This window comes from Caretta caretta, chromosome 6 (genome assembly GCF_965140235.1).
Source record: "Caretta caretta isolate rCarCar2 chromosome 6, rCarCar1.hap1, whole genome shotgun sequence".
NCBI lineage: Eukaryota > Metazoa > Chordata > Testudines > Cheloniidae > Caretta > Caretta caretta.
The window spans coordinates 132,398,619-132,423,030 of NC_134211.1; the positions used below are offsets into that span (position 1 = coordinate 132,398,619).

At 48.9% G+C, this 24,412-nt stretch overlaps 1 protein-coding gene across 8 annotated transcripts in view; it reads right to left on the reverse strand.

The window, feature by feature from the left end:
• The window catches only part of LRFN5 (leucine rich repeat and fibronectin type III domain containing 5), a 154,552-nt gene that overhangs the window by 32,505 nt on the left and 97,635 nt on the right, over positions 1–24,412 (reverse strand). For 2 of the 8 annotated variants that reach the window (XM_048853986.2, XM_075130037.1), the window contains exon 1: positions 24,044–24,229. The exons of the other annotated variants lie outside the window; for them this stretch is intronic. The gene's annotated coding sequence lies outside the window, so the exon portion shown is untranslated. Of the gene's footprint in view, positions 1–24,043; positions 24,230–24,412 lie in introns of those variants that run through there. 8 annotated transcript variants of the gene reach the window in all.

Here is a 24,412-nt window from a genome sequence, read left to right on the forward strand (position 1 = left end):
ACATTATGGTCTGGAATCAATTCAGCGAGCAGGGGAATGAACTATCCCGAACACCACCGAGAAGTGATGCTCTTTGTCTCTGTGCCGCTTACCTCTCCTATTACCTCATTTCCCCGCCCCCAGCCTCCCACCTTTTATCAGAACAAACTGACTTCACTTGATGCAGCAGCAGCTGCCATGTCTCTGTGTTGGGAAGTTTAACCCGTTTTCATTTTGTGCATCACAACCGAGGGAGTCAACGGGAAATAGCTTGTTAGAAGCCAACCTAGAAAATTAACAAAACAAGCCCAAGTCCTTTACAGCCAACATTTCAGGTAGCTGATGTGATCTGAGCACAGGGGGGGTCTCCCCGCATTGGAGACACGTTGCAGAAGCCGGTGTTCAGTAGGAATGAAACACAACAAACCCTAGTGGCTGCTGCTATCGCATCTGATCCAAATATTATCTGTGAGCACAGAGGTCAAGTCAGAAGGCTGTTGAGCACACCTCCTGCCCCTCCAGTCCTTGAGAGAAGTCATGATCATCCAGGTCTTCACAAATGGGTAGAAGAGAACAAAAGAAAGGCCGGGGCACTCCCTCCACTAGGAAGGGAGGGCAGGGGAGGGGAGGGGAGGGGAATTTTGTGGGCTTCCCTGGGGGACTTTCCCTCAGATTCTCTGAGCAGAGTTTTTCTCTCCTCACCAGAAGCAGGAGGGCATCCCGCCTGTGGAGCCAATGATCTACACTCTGCTGTAGGCCGGTGCCATCCATGGGATGGTTGTGCGCCTCTGCACTGTCCCTGGGGGCTCTCGCATCCATTCATGGTTCCCTGGAGGCATGATGATAATGAATCTGCACTTCCAGGTGCTCCCAAACCGCACCCCTCCACCCCCTCAGAGAGAAATCCCACAAAGGGGGACTGCGAAGAGCTAACTCAGTCTGAGGGCTGGGGGATGGAGGGCGTTTCACTTTGCCCCACCCCAGGACTCATTCCCCACTCCTGGATGCCTGGCCCCACACAGGTTCCTCTGTGGTGTGAAGGAAAGGGGAAAGAATGGGCGAGATCAGGGTGTAGGGGGCATCCCTGGGAGCACAGTGCAGCCCCAAAGGCCACACTCACTGGCATACCTCAGGCTGCTCCACTGATGCACAGCAGCTGTCCGTGGTGCTCAGGGGGCCAGTGAGGCTGGGCGCACGTGCTGCTATGAAGGGCAGCGCAAGGTAGCCAGGGAGCTGTTGTCCTGCTAACAGACCTCACAGGAATCCGTCTCCCGCGGAAGAGAAGCAGCTGAGCAACGGTTGTCTCCTCCACCCCACTCACCAAACAGGGTCTGAACTCTGCTCACCAGGGACGTGTACCTTCAAAGCCTGCTTGGTACCCTGCGGTGATGAGGGTGAGGATGGGACCCTCACGCTTCTCTAGCACCGATGACAAGAAGATCGGAAAGTGGTGCTCCTGCGCTCATTGAATCCACTCTTACAGCAGACCCATGAGGGTACTTTAGGTCAACTATTTTTGCCATAAAGAACAGGAGGACTCGTGGCCCCTTAGAGACTAACCAATTTATTTGAGCATAAGCTCTCGTGGGCTACAGCTCACTTCATCGGATGCTGTAGCTCAAAAGCTTGTGCTCCAATAAATTGGTTAGTCTCTAAGGGGCCACAAGTCCTCCTGTTCAGTTTGCGGATACAGACTCACACGGCGGCTCCTTTGACACCTGTCTTTGCCACGTTACAGGATGTGCAATTATGTGACCAGCCTGACATTACCCAGGTTACCAGCGGCGCTGGAAGAGAATTCAGGTCTCTGGCCTGCTGGGCCTGTGCTCTAATCTCTAGACCAAATTGACTCCCACGTGTTTTTGCTCATTCTGCACGGACCAGAAAAGATATCCTCAAACCATGTTAAAACAGGTTTGTCATAAATATAAAGGGAAGGGTAAACCCCTTTAAAATCCCTCCTGGCAAGAGGAAAAATCCTCTCACCTGTAAAGGGTTAAGAAGCTAAAGGTAACCTCGCTGGCACCTGATCAAAATGACCAATGAGGAGACAAGATACTTTCAAAAGCTGGGAGGAGGGAGAGAAACAAAGGGTCTGTGTGTCTGTCTTATGCTGGTTTCTGCCGGGGATAGAACAGGAATGGAGTCTTAGAACTTTTAGTAAGTAATCTAGCTAGGTATGTGTTAGATTATGATTTCTTTAAATGGCTGAGAAAAGAGCTGTGCTGAATAGAATGACTATTTCTGTCTGTGTGTCTTTTTTGTAACTTAAGGTTTTGCCTAGAGGGAGTCTTTATGTTCTGAATCTAATTACCCTGCAAGGTATCTACCATCCTGATTTTACAGAGGTGATTCCTTTACTTCTATTAAAAGTCTTCTTGTAAGAAAACTGAATGCTTTTTCATTGTTCTCAGATCCAAGGGTTTGGGTCTGTGGTCACCTATGCAAATTGGTGAGGATTTTTACCAAACCTTCCCCAGGAAGTGGGGTGCAAGGGTTGGGAGGATTTTGGGAGGAAAGACGTGTCCAAACTACGTTTCCCAGTAAACCCAGTTCAAGTTTGGTGGTAGCAGTAGAAATCCAAGGGCAAAGGGTAAAATTAATTTGTACCTTGGGGAAGTTTTAACCTAAGCTGGTAAAAGTAAGCTTAGGAGGTTTTCGTGCAGGTCCCCACATCTGTACCCTAGAGTTCAGAGTGGGGAAGGAACCTTGACAAGTTTCAGCTAAACAAGCTTATTTTTGCAATGGAAATGGGGCCTTTAATGCTACCATTATTTAACATGGGCAATTGGAGGCCTCAGGTCAGCAAACCACTTGAACACATGATTGAATTTCATCAAAGGCAATGGTACTTAAGCACGTGGTAGGTGTTTTGCAGAATCAGAACCTAAGAAACAAATCACAGCTGAAGCTAAATCACTTTTAAAGTGTTGTTGTTGCTGGTTTTGCACTCGGCCAGGCTGTTTTTTGATAGGTAGGGTGTTTTCGGGGAGGAACCATGGCTTGGACATTTCCAAACAACAACAAGAACAACTTTCAGCAGTTAAAGTTAGAACCAAGTGCCCAGATCATGGCCGGAAGAGTTAAGGACAATAAGAAGTATTTTTTAAAAAATACATGATGAAAACAGTTTTTTTTACTATAATATTGGTCTGTTACAAGATGGAGATGGTAGAATTATCAACAGTAACACAGAAAAGGCAGAGGTGTTCAATACATATTTCTGTTCTGTAACTGGGGATAAAACAGATGATGCAGTCTCATCATATGGTGATGATAACACTATTTCCATTCCACTAGTATCTCTGGAGGATGTTACCCACATTTTACTAAAGTCAGACATTTTAAAATCAGCAGGTCCAGATAATTTGCATCCAAGAGTTTTAACAGAGTTGGCAAAGGAGCTGATTGGACTGTTCATGTTGTTTTTCAATGTCTTGAAACACTGGGGTAGTTCCAGAAGACCTAATGTTGTGCCAATATTTAAAAAGGTAAACTGGATGATGCAAGTAATTTATGATGCAGCCTGACATTGATCCTGGGCGAGATAATGGAGCAGCTGATACGAGACTCAATTAATAATGAACTAAAGGAAGATAACATAATTAATGCAAATAAATATGGGTTTATGGAAAATAGATCCTGTCAAACTGACTTGATATCTTTCTTTATGAGATTTCAAGTTTGGTTGATAAAGTTAACATTGTTGATATATTTCAGAGTAGCAGCCGTGTTAGTCTGTGTCCGCTAAAAGAAAAGGAGTACTTGTGGCACCTTAGAGACTAACCAATTTATTTGAGCATAAGCTTACGCTCAAATAAATTGGTTAGTCTCTAAGGTGCCACAAGTACTCCTTTTCTTTTAATTGTTGATATAATACACTTAGACTTTTGTAAGGCATTTGCCATGGTGCTGCATATTTTGATTAAAAAAAATAGAATGATATAAAATTACCATGGCACACACTAAATGGATTAAAAACTGGCTAACTGATAGGTCTCAAAATGTAAGTGTAAACAAAGAACCATCATTGAGCAGGTCTGTTTTGGGGCGGGGAGGGTTCTACAGAGTTCAGTTCTTGGCCCTGTGCTATCTCACATTTTTATCAATGACCTGGAACAAAACATAAAATCGTCAGTGATAAAATTTACAGACGATAAAAAAAAACAATGGACGGAGTGCTAGATAATGAAAAGGGCCAGTCATTGATACAAAGTGATCTGGATCTCTTGGTAAATTGGATATAAGCAAACAATATGCATTTGAATACATCTAAATGTAATCTCGGTAGAAAGAATGTAAACCTTGCGTACCAAATGGAAGACTCTATCTAAAGATACATACAGACACAATGACTGAAAAAGATTTGGGGTTGTGATGGATAATCAGCTGAACATGAGCTCCCAGTGTGACGCTGTGACCAAAAGAACTAGTGCAAGGGTGGGATGTATAAATGGGATTCTCGAGTAGGAGCAGAGAGGTTATTTTACCTCTGGATTTGGCTCTCGTGCAGCTGCTGCTAGAATCCAGTGTCCTGTTCTGGTGCCCACAATCCAAGAAGGATATTGATACATTGGAAAGGGTTCAGAGAAGAGCCATGAGAATGAGTAAGGATTAGAAAACCTGCTTTGTAAGACTGGAGGTGAGCAATTTTATTTAACTTAACAAAGAGGAGGCTAAGGGGTGACTTGATTACAGTCTATAATTACCAACATGGGAAACAAGCCAGCAGAGGAAATTGTGACACAATCCAACAGCTGGAAGTTGAAACTAGTAAAATTCAAACTGAAAATAAGGCACGCGTTTTTTAATGGTGAAAGTACTTGATCAATGGAACCATTTCCCAAGGGTTGTGGTGGACTCTCCATCACAGTCAGTGTTTTAAATCAAGATTGGATGTTTTTCTGCACGCTCTGCTCCAGGAATTATTTTGGGGAATTTCTCTGGCCTATGCTACGCAGAAGGTCAGACTAGATCAGGGGTCGGCAACATGAGCCAAAGACGGCACGGGAGCCGATGTTTAACGGCTAGCTGCTGCCTGCCGGGTCCTGGCCCCCAGCCCCGCTCAACCCGCTGCCGAACCCAGGCCAGGACCCTGGCAGGCAGCAGCGAGCCATTAAAAATCCTGCCCGCCCCGGCCTGCTCTTCTCCGCCCCCACCCCCGGCCTGCCTCCCCTTCCCCGGGGCAGGGTGAAGAAGCTTGGTCCTGCCGGCTGCTGCTGCAGGGCAGGCAAGGCCCCCCCACCCCCACCTCTTCCCCCAGCCTGCTGGGTCCTGCCCCTCCCCCTCTCCCCCACCTCTTCCCCCAGCCTGCTGGGTCCTGCCCCTCCCCCTCTCCCCCTCCCCCACCTCCTCTCCCCCTTCCCTGCCCCCGATCAGCTGATGGCCCTTGCCAGGGAGGGGGAGAAGTGGAGCCGCAGGGCGCTCGCTGCTCCGGGGAGGAGGCAGAGACGAGGTGGGGATGGGGCTGTAGAGATGGGGGGTGGAATCAGGGCATATCCCCTCCAGCCCCCTGCCGTGAGCCACTCTGGGCAGGGGGCTGGGAGCACCCCGATGGCCCCAGCCCACACCCCCAACCCTCTGCCCTGACCCCCCCACCCCAGCCTCCTGCCTTGATCCCTGCACTCCCAAAACCCCAACCCTGACTCCAGCACCCCCCACACATACCCAGCCACCCCATGCCCTGACTCCTGCACAATCCTCACACACACCCTGCCCTGACTCCTGCACCCCCCCAACATTCCCCCCTGCACCCCTCGCACCAAATGGGAGCGGCCCAGGTAAGCGCTCCACACCCAAACCTCCTGCCCCAAACCCTGAGCCCCCTCCCTCATTCTAGCTCCTGGCCAGACCCTGCACCCCAACCCCCAGCCCTGTGCTCAGTGCACTCCCACCCTCAGCTCAGAGCAGAGAGAGAGGAAGAGAATGGCCAGAACCAGGGAGAAGGTAGGTACCCGCTCTATGTGGGCTGCGACCCCAGACCGGCAGCGGGCTGAGCAGGGTCTGAGATCCCGGCCGCCGGCTCCGCTCAGCCCACTGCCAGTCTAGGCGAATGGAAGCCCAGGCTGGCAGCGGGCTGAGCGGGCCAGCGGTGTAACATCAGCATTTTAATTTAATTTTAAATGAAGCTTCTTAAACATTTTGAAAACCTTGTTTACTTTACATACGACAATAGTTTAGTTACATAATATAGAGATTTATCGAGAGAGACCTTCTAAAAAACATTAACATGTATCCCGGGCACGCGAAACCTTCAATTAAAGTGAATCAATGAAGACTTGGCTCACCGCTTCTGAAAGGTTGCAAGCCCCTGGACTAGAAGATCACAGTGGTCCCTTCTGGCCTTAGAATCTATGAATCTATGAGCCATAACTGATTCTCATATTTTATTAGTAGTAACACATATTAGCTCATGAAAGCTTGTGCTCAGATACATTTGTTAGTCTCTAAGGTGCCACAAGTCCTCCTTTTCTTTTTACATATTAATAGGCTCTGCTGAGTGGCTACATGAAACTTTAGGGCTGTCATTTGAAAAACTCTAACGTTACTTTTTAATCTCATGTTCATAGACATTTTGTGCTATCAGGATTGTCCATCACATTTGCAGTACACGCCTTTTGCACAGGAACAGGTATCTTGATGTTTAATAACTGCTTCTGAACTCACGTCAATCCACATTGGATTATGATCCTGCATACTGGCATTGTATGCACGTACCACTGTGTGTTTCCGAGTCATACGAAAAGGCAGAGGTTTCAATAGTTTCTGACTCAGACTCTTTGTACCCAGTATAGTACAGAGCTTACTAAAATCTTTTCGTTTGAATGAGAAATAATTATGCCCAAGGTAATTTGAGTATGCGTAAGAACTGGTGATCAGTGGCAATGATATAGCTTGGGGTTTTCTTTAATCCATGCAGAATATGCCATGAGCTTTCATCACTACATTGCATATTATTGAGGCCAACCATTTAACAAGATTTTTAACAGAGATATGAATAGAACAACACTCAAGCCAACCTTAACTGAATTAAAAAGTTACAAGAGATAAAATTCTCATGCTTCAGGGCATCCCTGTTTGTGTGTGCCCCATGTCACAGCTGCAGATTGCACAGCTGATCAGGTTCATGGTGGGGGGGTTGGATCCTGTGGTAAATAATGAAATATAAGCCATTGCTGGAGGCAGGATAATGAGGCAGTCTGTCTAATGGTCTGTTCCAATGTAGCAATTCTCATGTTACTACAACCTTAGTGCCACAAGTGATGCACATTCAAAACAAAACAAAAAAAGTGCATTTGAAAGCAGCCCGTGAGACAGAAATTTCTCCCAGTATCTAGATCTAAACTAGCAACATTAAGATGAACGATAATAATACATTAAAACTATAGCTAGAAACAGGACAAACATCAATAAGGCCTGCAACGAAGTATACACACGGCCGCAGACTGACAATGTACTATTGCTCATTTCACGTCACCCAGTGGTGCGCTGGCCACCGCACAAAGCTATGAGACCAAGCCGCTCTGGTCCCAGGCCGCCCACAGTCCAATGACAACAACACGGGACAGATTAGAAAAGCCATCCAGAGTGGCAACAGTTACTGCAGTGCTTATGATGGCCTATTCCATCTGGTTTGACTATCCCAGAATGGAACATGGTGAATGCTGAAGCCCGTGTTTGCTGATCACTTTTGGAAGTTTAAGCGGGTGCTTAAGTCCCATTGGAGTGAATGAGGTTTCGCCATGTGGTGAAATGCTTTGTTGAGCTGGGTTGCTAGTCCTGCATGGAGCACCAGGTGCAGCCCAGCAGACAGCACGCTGGCTAGGGCAGCAGCTTTGCAGAGAGCTGGGTCTAATTGACTTCTATGACGAGATAACTGGTTCTGTGGATGAAGGGAAAGCAGTGGACGTGTTGTTCCTTGACTTTAGCAAAGCTTTTGACACTGTCTCCCACAGTATTCTTGCCAGCAAGTTAAAGAAGTATGGGCTGGATGAATGGACTATAAGGTGGATAGAAAGCTGGCTAGATTGTCGGACTCAACGGAATGAGCTAGGCAGCAGTTCTGCGGAAAAGGACCTAGGGTTACAGTGGACGAGAAGCTGGATATGAGTCAACAGTGTGCCCTTGTTGCCAAGAAGGCCAATGGCATTTTGGGATGTATAAGTAGGGGCATTGCCAGCAGATCGAGGGATGTGATCGTCCCCCTCTATTCGACATTGGTGAGGCCTCATCTGGAGTACTGTGTCCAGTTTTGGGCCCCACACTACAAGAAGGATGTGGAGAAATTGGAGAAAGTCCAGCGAAGGGCAACAAAAACGATTAGGGGACTGGAACACATGACTTATGAGGAGAGGCTGAGGGAACGGGGATTGTTTAGTCTGCGGAAGAGAAGAATGAGGGGGGATTTGATAGCTGCTTTCAACTACCTGAAAGGGGGTTCCACAGAGGATGGAGCTCGACTGTTCTCAGTGGTAGCAGGTGACAGAACAAGGAGCAATGGTCTCAAGTTGCAGTGGGGGAGGTTTAGGTTGGATATTAGGAAAAACTTTTTCACTAAGAGGGTGGTGAAACACTGGAATGCGTTACCTAGGGAGGTGGTGGAATCTCCTTCCTTAGAAGTTTTTAAGTTCAGGCTTGGCAAAGCCCTGGATGGGATGATTTAATTGGGGATTGGTCCTGCTTTGAGCAGGGGGTTGGACTAGATGATCTCCTGAGGTCCCTTCCAACCCTGATATTCTATGATTCTACGATTCTATGCTTCTATGAATCACCTTTGCTCAGGAGGGAACCCCTGTGTGCATGAGCAGGCACATACCAGACCATTCAGACCATAGCCTCTGCAGGGCTGGCCAGCCATGCAGCCCACTAGTGCCACATGGCACAGGGGTCTGTGACATGTAAATGGGCTGACGCCACCAATGGACTCACACAGACAGACGCCAACCCCTCGCTAGCTGGTAATAGCGGGCCTGTGTCCGGCGCAAACCCGTGACCCAAGAGCCATCTGCCTCCCAGGAGCAATGCTCTGACCCGTCCCCTGGAAGCCTGCTTTTCAGGGCTAGTTTGCACCTAGGTTCTACAGAGGTGTGTGGGGCACTGGAGGGCACAGGGACCTAACCCCACCCCTGGCCACGTGGCCCATGGAACAGCAATGCATGCCTGCATTTCCCATGCTTAGGGGGGCAGAGACATGCTAACAAGGTAGCCATGATGCCCAATGATCTTCCTAGGGTGACCACCCATCCTGAAGTGTGCGGGACAGTTCCGAAATGCAGAGTTCAAGTCCCGGTACTGGACTGAATGACACCGGGACAGCATTTGTCCCAGATTCCCTGCAGGGCCTCTCCATACCTGCCCGAGGCTCAGGGACAACACTAGCCTCTTCCCTTTGGGGGGGAGGGAGCTGAGATGGGCCTTAGCCCCCCGTCACCACAAGCCTCCCCCGCTGGCCAGGCCAGAAGCCGGAGCCGGGCAGTAGTAAGGATGCTATGGGGAGTCCTGGACCCACCACCTGCCGTGGGGACGTAGGGGCAAGAGGCCAAGCCGGGGCTGGGGGCTCAGGGGAAGAAAAGGGGAAGGGGCGGGGCCACGGAGGGGGCGGGGCTCCTGCAAGTGTCTTGCTTTTGCCTTTTAAAAAGGTGGTCAACCTAGGCCTGCCCTATTCTCCGTGTGACGGAGTGTGGGGGAGTCCGGGCCCTGCACCCCTCTTCCTGGGATTCACCGTGACTCTCAGCCAGCCAGTAAAACGGAAGGTTTATTGGACAATAGGAACACCGTCTAAAACAGAGCTTGTGGGTACAACCAGGACCCCTCAGTCAAGTCCTTCTGGGGGGCAGTGAGCTTAGACCCCCAGCCCTGGGGTTCCCTGCATTCGACCACGCAGCCCAAAAACTGAAACCAAAAAACCCCCCTCCCCCAGTCTCACTCCTCCTCCCCCCGGCTCCTCCTGCAGCCTGTGTCCAGGTTCCCGGGCAAAGGTGTCACCTGGGCCCAACCCCCCCCGTCCCCAGCTCAGGTGACAGGATCAGGTCTCCTCACTCCAGTGGAGTCACCCCCTCTCTCCCACCCCCCTGCAGACAGTCCCAGCCATCCCCCGGTCAGTCCGCCCCCCAGACACAAACACTCGGGGGGTGGAGGCAGGGCCTGTTACCCCCCTGCACACACAGAGGGGCGAGTGCTGCACTGGATCATGAGCTTCACTGGAGGGGCCTGTGAAGCTCATGATCCAGATGCAGCAGGCGCAGGATTAAGATCTAAGCGGGACTTTCACACAGCGAGAACCAAAGCCGCTACCCCTCGCCCCGGCCCATTGTCCCTGATGCTTTCCAGAGCAGCCTGAAGCCAGGAGCCCGGCGTGCTGCGTGGGCCTGAGGGAATCGGGGCTAGGTCTCAGATGGAGGGGAGCAGCCGTGCGATAGGCCCGGCAGGAAAGTGCGGATCCTGGGGAGAAAAACAAGCCCTTCCTGAAGGAGAATGTTCAAGCCAGACGTCTTGTGGCTTCGTCCCCCAGCGGCGCGGCCCAAGGAAGCCAGCCCTCAGGCTGTGTGCGGAGGGTCTTAGGGGCACGGATGGCCGGAGAGTGGGGAGGAGGAGGCACAAACTGGGGACAGAATTTCCTAGGGTAAGGAGGCCACTGAGGCTCTATGCCAGCAGCCCCTGCTGAATATCCCTGGACCACAGAGGAGGGCCCATTAGGGAGGCACCCAGGCCCTCAGTCAGACCCCCTGCCCCCCCACATTGCTCCTCAAACCAGCCCAGATGGTTCATTTCCATCCCCTGTGTCCAGGGGCAGAGCGGGAGGAGGTTGGGTGGCTTACAGGAGCCACAGCAGCTCCCTGTGAATAATTTATGAAATGAATAATCTGGATCGAGAGCCCAGAGAATAGGGACCTCACGGTGCCGTCACGGAGGCTTTGTAAAGAGTAGGCTGCTGCAGTGTGCAGGGGCATTCAGCTCCCGGGAACACCGTTACCAACACTTCTTATAAACAACCAGGGAACCTCAAAAAACAAATGCGATTTTTTCAGAGCAGCTTTTCTCCCTCCCACAGCACCCTCCATGGCAGCCAATTAACTGGCATTTGCAGAGAAGGAATAAGGAAAACAATAGCAGAGGGGCACGAAAAGCTAAGCCACAAATCCGGAGCTGTGTACAGTCAATGCGGACATCTACACTGGTAAGGAAATACAAACACTGAGAGGAAAGCAGCGTCGAGAATGAGAAGAGATAAGGCAGAATAAAGAAGAGGAATACTTGACAGTTAAAGTTAATGGGGCTGCTGGACTCGTAAAGGGTTTATTTCGGCTTCAGCGGTAGCTGCGTGCCTGTCTCCAAGTGCAGAATGGAACTGGATTGTGCTGCATGGACAGAAGAGCGGCGTAAGCACTTTCCCAGCCACGCAGTCCAGCTCTGCATCAAGCTGGCCAGTCCTGAGGCCTGGACAGCCCCGTGGAGCCGGGGGGACTGAGGAGCTCTCCCCCGTACTCATCTGGAGCAATGGAGCAGCGGGAACAGAAGCCTCATGCAGACGGGCTTCCCACCAGCCCTGGCAGGATCCCAGGTCCTTTCTCTCCTGCGCTCGCCCCACTTGGGTACAGCTGCAAGGGGAGAAGAGATAATGGGATTGGACCACGCCCCTGATACAGCAAAACATTAGAAAGGCCTTGACAGGGGCAGGTAGTGAGAAGGCTGGGTTATTTCCAATGTGCCCTGGCTCCTCTCCTGCCTATCCACTCTCTTTCAAGTATAATGAATAAGGATGGTCCTGCTGCAGCCCAGAAGGGGAGGAGCGCAGACTGGGAAGGCTTCATCAGCCAGACTACAGAGACCCATCACAGCTTGCTGCAGTTCTAACAAAATGTAATTTATTTCTGCACACAGAGACACAAGGCGCTAGAAAGAGAGCCAGAGTTGGGGAGATAATTCATACATGAGCACCATCCCTGGCAGATTTATTTTGCCCTCTATCTTAGCACTCTTGATTTGGTTTATTCTGTCTAATCAGCTCTTGCTTGGGCAAGTTACTCAGAAGTGTGCCATATGGGATGGCGGGAGCTGAGCACAAAGACTCCAAAGACTCTGAGAATGCAAAACTCGTAATGTAGGGGCACAGAGCGGGTGCATGTTCCAGACAGAGACTCTGCTATTTCACCACATGCCATAAATTGGGTTTGAGGAGAATGTTCTAGAGATTAGACACACAAAGCCGGGCATTAACCCTAATCTTCTCCTTTATAGATTAAAGCAAAGGCCACTGTGTGCCCTGTAAGAAGAAAAGGAGGACTTGTGGCACCTTAGAGACTAACCAATTTATTTGAGCATGAGCTTTCGTGAGCTACAGCCCACTTCATCGGATGCATTCAGTGGAAAAGTGGATGAGGTGAGCTGTAGCTCACGAAAGCTCATGCTCAAATAAATTGGTTAGTCTCTAAGGTGCCACAAGTCCTCCTTTTCTTTTTGCGAACATAGACTAACCTGGCTGCTACTCTGAAACCTGTGTGTCCTGTCTCATTGCCATACCCTGAATGCAGCCTTGAGGGGGCAGCTTCACAGTTCACTGTGCAGCTTCACAGTTCACTGTGCAGCTTCAGCCCCGCAGCTCCTATTAATGCCACTGGGAGCGGGGTCTTGGAGCTCCGTTTCTCAGAATATGGTAATTAACTACTTCAGGCTACTGCAGTAACCTCACTAATTGTGAATGAATAAATCTGAAGACTGAACGTCCATGTTTCTAAAGGAGGCTCTCATGAGTCAGTGGTACCTCAGGTAACCAACCCTCATCTCTCTGTGCCTGCCCCTACTCCCAGCGCTTCTCTTGCAGGTGACCCTGATGTGTCGTGTGTCTCAGATTAGGGTTGCGCTGTGCAGATGGTTACAACGAAACAGCAGGACAAAGTGCCAAGCTGGTCAGGACATAAACCGGAGATGGCATCGCTGCATTCATGTGGATTAGGATTGCCAGGTATCCGGTTTTCAACGGGAACACCCAGTCGAAAAGGGACCCTCCCCAGCCCCGTGAAAATGCGCATGTGCGTGAGAGTGCTAGGGAAGATACGCAAAAGCTAATTCACATGGCCTCACACTAGCTTCCGTGGCTGGGGTCTTGGCTAGATGGTGGAGGGGTTTTCCCACCTCTCTCTCTAATCTGTTTCTCGTCTCTTCAGCTCCTGAGGTTTCTGTTTGCACAGTGCAGCTTCTGGAGTTGTCACAGCTTCTTTTTTCTTCTTCATTTTGAGACTGTTCCTGCAAGAAACTGCCCCACCAGATCACACACCCAGCAATGGAGCTGGTGGGAACTGGAAACTTGGGAATAGTTCTGCAACTCTTCCCCTTCGTTTCTGCTTTTTCCAAACTTCCCCAGCGGCTCCAGAGATCAGATTTAATAGATGCTTTTGGAGTTATTTTTTCTTAGTGTTTCCTCATAATTCCTTGCTGTACATTATTTCTCAGCTGCCTCCCTCTCAGCCATGAACATCTATGCTAATGTCAGCTCCAGAGGATCTCCCACATGACAGAGGCGAAACTGCTGTCCAGCCACAGCAGCTGCGAATAGCAGAATGGAGCAGATCGCTTTGTGCCATATCTCATCATATCGCCTCCGTCCGAGCCCTGGCGGCATTTCTGGCCTCAAGTCAATTTCTTTCATTCCTTGGAACAAGAGCACCATTGATATTCTCTCCTCTCTTGCAAACAGGTGACCCGCACGCTGGACCTGCTGTAGTCCCAGACAAAAGCCTTTATTGTGAGGCATTGGTAGCTATTTTCTGCTGCTTTGCTGACCCACAGGGAAACCCACACTGATTCTGTCCTGTGCCTTCAGGCTTGTCTACACAGGGCGGCTGTGTGCACCGGAGGGCTGTAAACTGTAGAGCGGTGTCAAGTATTGCATGCTAGCTGTAGACCCTGCTGACAGCCTCTGAAAGGTGCCTCGCACCCGCTGATGCCGCCCCAGCATGACAGCAACGCGCCCGAGGTACCTTTTGGAGCCTGTTGAGAGCACCACACTTTCATATGCTCTACGACTGCCGTCCCTCCAGGGTGCACTGCTTGGGAAACAATGGCTTAGTGCCTTCCCCTTCATTCCCTATCCCCATCCCACCCACCTGACCAACACACATCTTCTCTGCCTCTAGTTTTTGTCTTTCATAGAATCATAGAATATCAGGGTTGGAAGGGACCTCAGGAGGTCATCTAGTCCAACCCCCCAGATCCCTAAATGGCCCCCTCAAGGATTGAACTCACAACCCTGGGTTTAGCAGGCCAATGCTCAAACCGCTGAGCTATCCGCCCCCTCCCCTTCCCCCTTTCTTAGCCTGGAAGCTCTTTGGAGTAAGGGCTTTGTTTTGTAAAGGGCCATGCCTATCCATGGTGCTACTTAACTAGTAGTTATTAAGAAGAATGAACATAGGAAATGGTCTGAATGTGCAGCATGCACTGTACTTGAAATTGAAAGTATTTTTTTTTAAATAAGATAAATGGGCTTTGCTATGAATTTCTGGACAAACTTTTTCATAATGGCTGAAAGTAGAGACTTATATTCAAATAATTCAAAATCACATGCTCACACGTTTACCTTAACATAAAAATCTGGAACCACAAGGTGAGGTTAAGGCTTCGATTCCCAAATATTGCACATTACAGTCAAATCCTTTTATTCTTATCATCACCGTCAGCCTTTCCCTGCAGGACACTGTTGTTATGGGAGGTATTCGGGATTCTCTTCTGTGGGTGCTTACCAACTTCCTAAGATACACTTTGCAATGAAATCTTACTTTTAAAAAGGGGTTGCCTTCACATAATTAAAAATCGCAGTCCTGACTTGCCAAAGCAGTTGTGCTGTGTTATTCCTATTTGACTTGCTCAACAGCTGGCAACACTGAGAGGAGAATACGTCTGGACCATTTGTCTGGCAGATCTGAATGACAATTCAGAAAGGAATGGGCATTTACGTGGAAACAGGAACATCCAGACCAGACTAGTAAATCTTAAACAAAACAAATGAGCATTTGTAAGGGCTGCCAACCCTCCTGCTTCAGGACCTGAGCTGCCCTCTAACCGCTGGAGATCAGCTGGGAACTTCCTGCAGGGCAGGTTAACCCACAAGAGCAGCTGTGGGGTTTCTTGCATCTTGCTCTGTGGCATCTGATACCGGCCACTATCAGAGAAATTATCCTGGACCAGATGGACCTCGGGTCTGAGCCAGTCTGGGAATGTGTGTGTTTCTATATACAGCAATCACATTTTAATCAATCCCAGAGATGGTACTATAGTACTCATCTGAACAACAGAAATTCAGCAAGTAGGGCCATAACATTCATATCACAGCTCTTGAATATCAGCCCAGCACATGTAAACCCCCAACACCATCCTATGGCATGGGGCCATAGCTTTCCCCTCTTGCCCTTAGCTGAAATTGATAATCTACTTTATTGATTTATAGGACAAGGAAGCTGGCCTACAATTGTCCTTCCGACTGGCTGTAGCTCTATGATTGGACTAGATTTCCCTCTCTTGTGCTGTGGCTGGCTATGGTCTCAGAGTGGCATGGACCACTTACGCATTAAAGTACATCCCTACCTTGAACTTCAATTCAGAGCTGCTGCAAGGAGAAAGGGAGCAGTCAGTGATATCTTAATTTGTGCTGTAAATAGGTGGTCTACGAACCAATATATTTTATTTTATTCTTTTAAGTCTCCTAATTAAATGAGATACATGGATTCAGATGGTTGCTAGCAAATTTCAGGCCACACAAACACAGCACACATTTTTAACACTGCACTGCTCAAGTGTTGCATATGTTTTCATTTACAAATGTGCACACGGCATTACAGTTACGCACTTGCTCTCACAAAACGAGCCTTTCAATTTATTTTCTTATTATTTGTAATGGTACAGTAAGTTTGGCTCACTTTCTAGGCTTTATTGTTTCAACTCATGTAGCCCATCTAAAACTAATTTAGATGTTTCACTTAAACATTAGTTTTCTCCACGTTTCAAGGCAATCACAAGGAAATGACTTATGAGTGTACATGATCATGGAAAAGCCATTTCCCAGCACGGAGACAAAGCTTCACAAGGAAAATGAAGTTATGCGCAGGACTGGGAGGATAAGGTTACAGTTTACATCCTGCCTCCTGCATCTAGCCAGGGGGTCACTCCTAGTCCTACTGGACCCTGATCTGCCCACAATGGTTCATACATCTATAGCCCACAGCGTCGAGTCCTGCAATCCCTACCCTGGGGAAGGAAACCAGATGGCCTGAGGAAGGCATCAGCTCCCCATTCACCACTCCCTGCACTGGCTGGTTACAGAGTCCACTTCAAGGTCACTTCGTTGATTTTCAAAGCCCTGCAAGGTACTGGCCCCAGAGATGCCTCTCCTTCTACAATAGTGATCTTTTATGACAAGCTTCCTTCCACAGCAACAACAGGAGAAGATGCATATTGACAAGACGCAGACGCATTCCCACAGCATCCAGCTGTATGGAACCCAGGGCTGGCTGCCATAGGACCAATAGGACTAACCCAGCTGCACCGAGAGCTGGATGCAAAGTCACAGCTCTCCTGCAATACCCCGCTCTCACACAGATCAGCGGCCACCCACTGTGTGAGGGTGAGCAGACGCCCCCATATTAGCGGCTTTGTCTTATGTAGGCCCCCGGTCCTGATTTGTCACACTTGCTATCTGGTCACCCTACACTGTGTGAGCATACACACCCACGCCCACCAATGGAATGAATCCCAACAATAATTTTAAGCTTTCTCATGCCATCGGGATAGTATCACCACCAAATAGGGGGCATGAGTGAGACGTTACCGAATACTGGATGCAGTTCCGGTGTCCACACTTCGCAAGGACATTGACAGACTGGAAGAGATTCATCAAAGAGCTACAAGAATGACCTGAGGTCTGGAAACCAGGCTTTAGAGTGAGACACTAAAGAAGCATGATCTATTCAGTTTATCCAAGAGAAGGTTAGAGGTGACATGACTGTGGTCCATAAGAACATACATGGAAGGGATTTCTGATACTGGAGAGTCCTTGATTCTAGGAGAAAAAGGCAGAAAAGGGAGCCAGCTGGTGAGAGTTGAAGATGAAACTCAGAACAGAAATAAGATACAAATGTTTATCAGTGAGGCTAATTAAGCATTAGAAAAGCTTCCCAAAGTACGTGGTGGATTTGCCATAACTTGAAGTTTCTCAGTCGAGACTACAGGTCATCATAAAAGATCTGCTCTGGCTCAAGTACAAGGTCTGGGCCGGACTCAGGAGTCTCCAGGTGGAATTCTCTGGCCTGTGCTACACGGAGGTCAAACCAGATGATCCCAACGGCCCCTTTTGATCTGTGAATCGATGAATAGTTTCAAACCAGGCGCTGATTCTACTCTCACTTACATTGGTGCAAATCAGGACTAACTCCACCAAAGCCAAGTGAGTTACACTCATGTCTAATTGTTATGAGGAAAGGGGACTTGTCCCTGAGATGGGTAAGCCTTTTTACAGGGTTCTTTGGTTTCAGTGTGGAACACAATACACGGACCTGGCTCTCCCACGCTCTTTCAGCCGTCTCGCCACCACAGCCCCTAGAGCACTCGTTCTCTCTCACATCCAACCACTCTTACCTGCAGCTACCTTGTAAGAGCCTAGCGGTTGTCTACTCCCTCACCTTAGACTGCCAGCTGGGCAGCTACCTGGCCAGCTCCTTCCTCCTCGGGGGGAGTTGGCTGGTTCACTTCCCACCTCCTGCTTCTTGACGGGGAAGGACTCTGGTACCCTGCTTGCCAAGCACTGCACCAGTGGGACTGAGTTTATGCTCAAGAGCATTTCCTTGTTTTTCATTCACAGTTGTTATAGACCCTACACTGATGCATTTCCATAAATATTCTCCACGAACTCAGCCTGAGAGTTTCTAATGCAGATTTTGGGTGTCTTTTCAGGACACCTTCTTAGGCAACAGATTAAGAAGAGGGCTCTATATTGGATTGTTCTAATGGCAGCTTATTACGTCTGAGCATCCCTTCCGCACAACTCTCAGCTGTCACTCTATCTGGGAGAAGATGTGCTGGAGCAGGAGGGGGTGTGGCGTTGCAGCAGATGATTTCTCTTTTCACAGTTCATCTGCTTCATGAGAAACTCAATTTCCCTAATTTATTTGTAACCCGCAGTGTAATTTGCAAGTTTAAACTCCTGCTACTTGTGCATCTTTTGTCTGCTAATTTTGCTGTAACCCAAAAGATACACACGCATGCACTCAATGTGCGGGGAGCCTCACTTTGATGATATTATCCAAGGCAGACCCGGTGGGTTTTTTATTGACAGGCACACAAATATTTATGGCCTAAGCCATATGGGGAAGAGAAACCACAACTTCCCCACTTCCCTGCGGCAATGAGCTCTAAGAGCAGTGCGAGCGCTTCCCTCACTGTCACCCACCCCTTCGTCACCCCCTAGCCTGGCTGGCAAAGTGCCTTGTTGGGGAACTTTCCTCCCACACAGGGAAGGAGAGCAGGCTCTGTGTGCTGGTGCGCAGCTGCATTATTCGTTCTGAAGAGCAGAACAAGTGTGTGTATTGTTCAGTGATCCTGAGCTGTTTGTACTACTAAGAGGCAAATTGGCTTGGTGAGGCCAGTAACTTCTCTCTCTCTCACTGTAGACCAAGGAAAATGCCCCCCTAATGCAGCTTCATTAATGCAAAGTTAAGGCTGAGGATTTAAACACTATGAGTAAGCTGAGCTCTGGCCTGGTTTTCATAAGAGTGACAGAAGCTGGTCCAGTTCTCAGCTCAGATCCCCAGGACATTTTCCACTCTAGCCATGATGCCCCTATATTACAAGAGCGTCTCTCTGGTCAGAATCGCATGCGTTAGATCATTTACAACAGGGCACATACTGCGGCGACCTGGGGCACCAGCAAGGGGGTAACTTACTGCTCCCTCGGAGCATCGCTGGGCTGCAGTCCTGGGCCATGCTCCCCACACACTCCCACGCCCGGCCATTCCTCTCCTTGGCAATCTTCCCAACCCAGTCGCCACCCCCTTAAGCCACAGGAGCAAGAATGACGACATGAGAGTCAGAATAACGTTCCCAGCTCAGCCCGTGGGCGGAGCGCCCCAAACAGGATGCTATGAGGGTATCGGAGGAGCTGATGGGGCTGACAGTGTTGAGCGGAGGCTTCCACATCAGCAACTGGGGTGCTCTGTGGAGGGGGCTCCCCCCACTCTCTGTGACTGCAGGAACCTTCCTCCAGAGAGCCCTTGCCCTTCCCCTACCAGCATAAGTGTGAGTGCCGGGAGATAGGGGCAGGCTGCTGCTGGCCCTGCTGAATGTTACGGGGCCTCCCTGGTGTGAGGCATGGTCCCTGGAAAGCCTTGCAGCTGGTGAGGTTTCCACGCTGTGCTACGTGTCTTGAGATGCTATTGCCATAAAGAGAAGAGCTGAAGCCATGGGCCTGGCTCCATCTGCACAAAGCAGGGTGGGTGGTACCTGAACCAGCCCCTGGGCTCCATGGCTTGGGAGACTGGCAGAGATCAGGGAAGGTTGATATTTGGAGCAAACTGGTTCAGGGAAACCTACCTGAATGGTGGGCATAGGGCAGGAGCAGACTGGGGTGGGAACCTACATGCAGAGAGACCTAAATGAATTCAGTGTTTAAAACTCAGTCTTCACTTTCTAACACCAAGTATTTCCTTGAGCAGAGACCACGCACCCAGCACAACTTCAGTTCCAGTCATCCCCTCGGGGGCTCCTGCAGGAGCCCCCTTATTCTCGTCTCTCACACACGTGCTCACTTCTGGCCAAGCTATCCTGCTGGCTCTGGGAGCTTAGACATGGCTCGCCCTGCACGCTGGTAACACGGACTCCCAGGCAGTGAGAAAGGTAATACAAGGACCTGCCTCCCGTCTCAGAGAGGGAGGGTTCCGCAGGGATAAAGGAATTCAGAAAACGAGAGTATGGTGCCTCCGAGTAACTCAGAGTCTGTGACTGGGCTGCTTTAACTGGTCATAGAATCATAGAATATCAGGGTTGGAAGGGACCTCAGGAGGTCATCTAGTCCAACCCCCTGCTCAAAAGCAGGACCCATCCCCAATTAAATCATCCCAGCCAGGGCTTTGTCAAGCCCGACCTTAAAAACTTCTAAGGAAGGAGATTCCACCACCTGCCTAGGCAACGCATTCCAGTGTTTCACCACCCTCCTAGTGAAAAAGTTTTTCCTAATAGCCAACCTAAACCTCCCCCACTGTAACTTGAGACCATTACTCCTTGTCCTGTCCTCTTCCACCACTGAGAATAGTCTAGAACCATCCTCTCTGGAACCACCTCTCAGGTAGTTGAAAGCAGCTATCAAATCCCCCCTCTTTCTTCTCTTCTGCAGACTAAACAATCCCAGTTCCCTCAGCCTCTCCTCATAACTCATGTGTTCCAGACCCCTAATCATTTTTGTTGCCCTTCTCTGGACTCTTTCCAATTTATCCACATCCTTCTTGTAGTGTGGGGCCCAAAACTGGACGCAGTACTCCAGATGAGGCCTCACCAATGTCAAATAGAGGGGAACGATCACGTCCCTCGATCTGCTCGCTATGCCCCTACTTATACATCCCAAAATGCCATTGGCCTTCTTGGCAACAAGGGCACACTGCTGACTCATATCCAGCTTCTCGTCCACTGTCACCCCTAGGTCCTTTTCCGCAGAACTACTGCCTAGCCATTCGGTCCCTAGTCTGTAGCTGTGCATTGGGTTCTTCCGTCCTAAGTGCAGGACCCTGCACTTATCCTTATTGAACCTCATCAGATTTCTTTTGGCCCAATCCTCCAATTTGTCTAGGTCCCTCTGTATCCTATCCCTGCCCTCCAGCGTATCTACCTCTCCTCCTAGTTTAGTATCATCCGCAAATTTGCTGAGAGTGCAATCCACACCATCCTCCAGATCATTTATGAAGATATTGAACAAAACTGGCCCCAGAACCGACCCCTGGGGCACTCCACTTGACACCGGCTGCCAACTAAACATGGAGCCATTGATCACTACCTGTTGAGCCTGACAATCTAGCCAACTTGGTCCATATAGATAAGTGCTGACCCAAGCCTCCTTCCCACCCCAAACCTTTATCCTCCCAGCAGCCCCCTGGGACAAAGTATTCTTCATCGATTACCTCTCCCCAAGGAGCCACCCAACACCAGAGCACAGACAATACACGTCTTGGTCACTTGTACTGGCCGCACTAGGCACATAAGCCGGGGAAAAGAGGGGGAAGGTTCATAATCAAAACGCTACAGTCATGGTGAGGTATCTTCCTTGTGATCACCCCAGTCAAACATTTGGCTCTGCTTCGACACTATGCACCCCCGATTTATCAGCTGAAAAGCAGCGCTTGCTCTGAAAGAGCACAACAGATTGTGGAGGGAGGAAATCATCCTGATTTGCATCTGCTTACTCCTCTGATTGCAGTGATGGTGACTGATACTCACTGATACCAGTAACCCGGGAAAATAGGATTTTCTGTACAAGATCAGATCACTGGGCCATCTAATCCAGTATCCCACTTCTAGCAGCGGCCAATATTGATGATGAAGTGGAAGGAAACCAACACAAACAACATGAACATACACATAACCATTTCTCCCAAGGAGGGGAATACACCTTCCAGATCCCTCTAACTCATCTGCATATGCCCTGAAACATGGGCTAGGATTACCCCACTTCAGCTTGAACTGATAGTAATGGTGATAAATTTACCCATCCCTTGCAGAAAGCCTGCCTCCGCTTGGCCTCTCAGCCCTCCTGCAGCAGTGAATTCCACAGGGTGACCATACAGCACAAGGAGAAATCTTTATACTTGTCTTAAAATTTAGCAGGCATTAAATACCTGATAGGTTTTCATGACATCCTTCATAATTCTCAACACCACAGTCAAACCCTGTGCATGCTGGTATTTCCCATTTCTCTTCTGCTTCAATCTCGCCCATCACACTCCCAGCCACCAATGGCACTCATCTGCGTCCACGCTCTCTACCATTGCCGTCTGCACCCCTACAACACATTCACTTTCACAGGTCCGTAGAGCTTGGTAATCCCCAGTGCAGCTTCCTACGCAGAATGCTCACTTCCGTCGCTGCTCTTCCTCATATGGATGTGGAAATAGTCAAAGTAAGTCGTGTTAAAGAGAGAACCCTTGATTGTCCCATATACCATTCTCTTACGGCACCCCTAGTTATCCTAGGTTTGGACCAGGTGCTGAACCCCCACAATAGCAGATGTCTCAACCCTCATTCCTTGGATGGACCCTACTGAAATCCACTGGAGTTTGGCCATGGGACTGGGTCTAGTGGCATCAGAGGGTGCTCTCGTCACCCACTGGGAGCACTAACAGCTCACCCTCTCGCCTCCTGCCAGCTGGAGAGGGTAGGGGATCTAACTGAACATCTCCCTGGCCTGGCCTCAGAGCCTCTGCTCCTACCCCTGGGCCTCTGCTCCTACCCCTGGGCACCTGCTCCTACCCCTGTGACTCTGCTCCTACCCCTGGGCACCTGCTCCTACCCCTGGGCACCTGCTCCTACCCCTGTGCCTCTGCTCCTACCCCTGTGCCTCTGCTCCTACCCCTGTGCTATCACAAAGAGCCATGCTTTGGACAGCCGGTTTCCCAGGCGTGCACACATCTGGGAATATTTTAAAATGTCTGTGTTAATTTCCGTACCACTTCGTCCACAGAGTCTTTTCAACAATGCAGCAAATGAACACAAGTGCTCAGGGAGCTGGCCTGCCACCCATCACTCCAGCCTTTTAATAAATCCTGTGAGGACTTCCTAGTCCCATTCAGTGGATCACTGTGATGGGCACTGTACACAATCCACATCCATCTTAATCCCGGCGTTGTACCAAAGCTTGTGGGAATTTTTCTAGAATCCAAAAAAATCAAAGGCCTTTTACTTCCTCAGCTCATGTGCAAATCATATGAATTCCTCCTTGTGTAGCACAGGACTTGAAGCACTGTTAATGAGGGGTAGCAGTCACTGTAAACAGCACAGCATACCTCTCGACCTGCCAGGCCCCAACAGGAGATGCAAGGCCTGATAAAAGCCCAGAATGATGGACACAAGAAGAGAGTTCCTAACTGTCACAATTTTATTATACATCTTACAACATTTGGTGTTTTCCTGAGGGTATGTCTACCCTAGAAATTCTATAGCGGGACAGCAGCAACGGAAGGCGTAAATCCACCTCTCCAAGAGTTGGTACCTAGGTTGATGGAAGAATCATGTTTTTTACACTGGTGCTTAGGTCAGCTTAATCACATCACACAGGGCATGCAATTTTTCACAGCCCTGAGCAATGTAGTCAAGCCAACCTAACTTTGCAGTGTAGACCAGCCCTTAAAGCCCCAGCTTCTTGAGTCATGTGATTACATGAAAAAAAAGTCAGCTTTCATTTAAAATACTATTTTTAGCCCTCATGTTTGCAGAGAAAAGCTTAAAACCATAACTTAAGTGTCCCCCTGAAGCCACAGAAACCAGAAGGCAAATACAAACGAGCTCCAAACTTAGTTATTTGTTAAATGTCATTATTTTGTAGGTCTAGTTATGATTTTTCAATGCTTATGGTTAACAATACCACATAAGCATCACTACTGCAGGGAAGTTAACATGCTGCGGGATACCTTCCCTTAGTGCAAATAACACTCTGTGTAACCTCAGATTCATGGTTCATTATGTCTTGTGTAAATAATTTTCACCAATAAAAGTGAAGAGGTATACACTTTGGGTAGAACGTCATTAATGTGGGGATTAAAATGGACGATGTCCCCCAAAACGAGGGCCAGAGGAGAAGTACACTGCATGTCAAGTGACTTGGAAGGGCATTGCTCTTTGTTCTGTTCAGCTGTTGGGAGATCTTGAAATGTTTTCTATTTGTCCCAAAATAAATCAATGGGAGGCAACACCATTAGGGAAATGAATCCTGCTGTCAGAATTACACCAGCATGTCTTTATCTGTTTGTCCATTGACGAAAAAGTGGTAGCCATGACAAAAAAGAACAAAAAGGACACTTTTAGTCATGGAGAGACTACTTACTTCTTTCAACTTTTGTTTCCAGAAGAAATGTCCTTTTGACACGACAGACAGAGCTCGTGATGAGGCACTTTATTTTGTTCAAAGATTCATAGTTTTCGAGGCCGGAAGGGACCACTGTGATCATCTAATACATCCCCTGTATAACACAGGCCAGAGAACTTCCCCAAAATAATTCCTAGAGCAGATCTTTAAAAAAGAAGAAGAAACGAAATACAGACAATATAAATATAGACTTTTACAAATTGTGACAAAGTTCCTCCTCTACCTTGGTGGGTCTTGCACTTATTGGTGGATTTGCTCGCCTTGGAGCTTCACAGCAGCCCTTAGCTTGGCCGTTTTTCTGAACCCACAGTCCAGGTCAACTCCTCC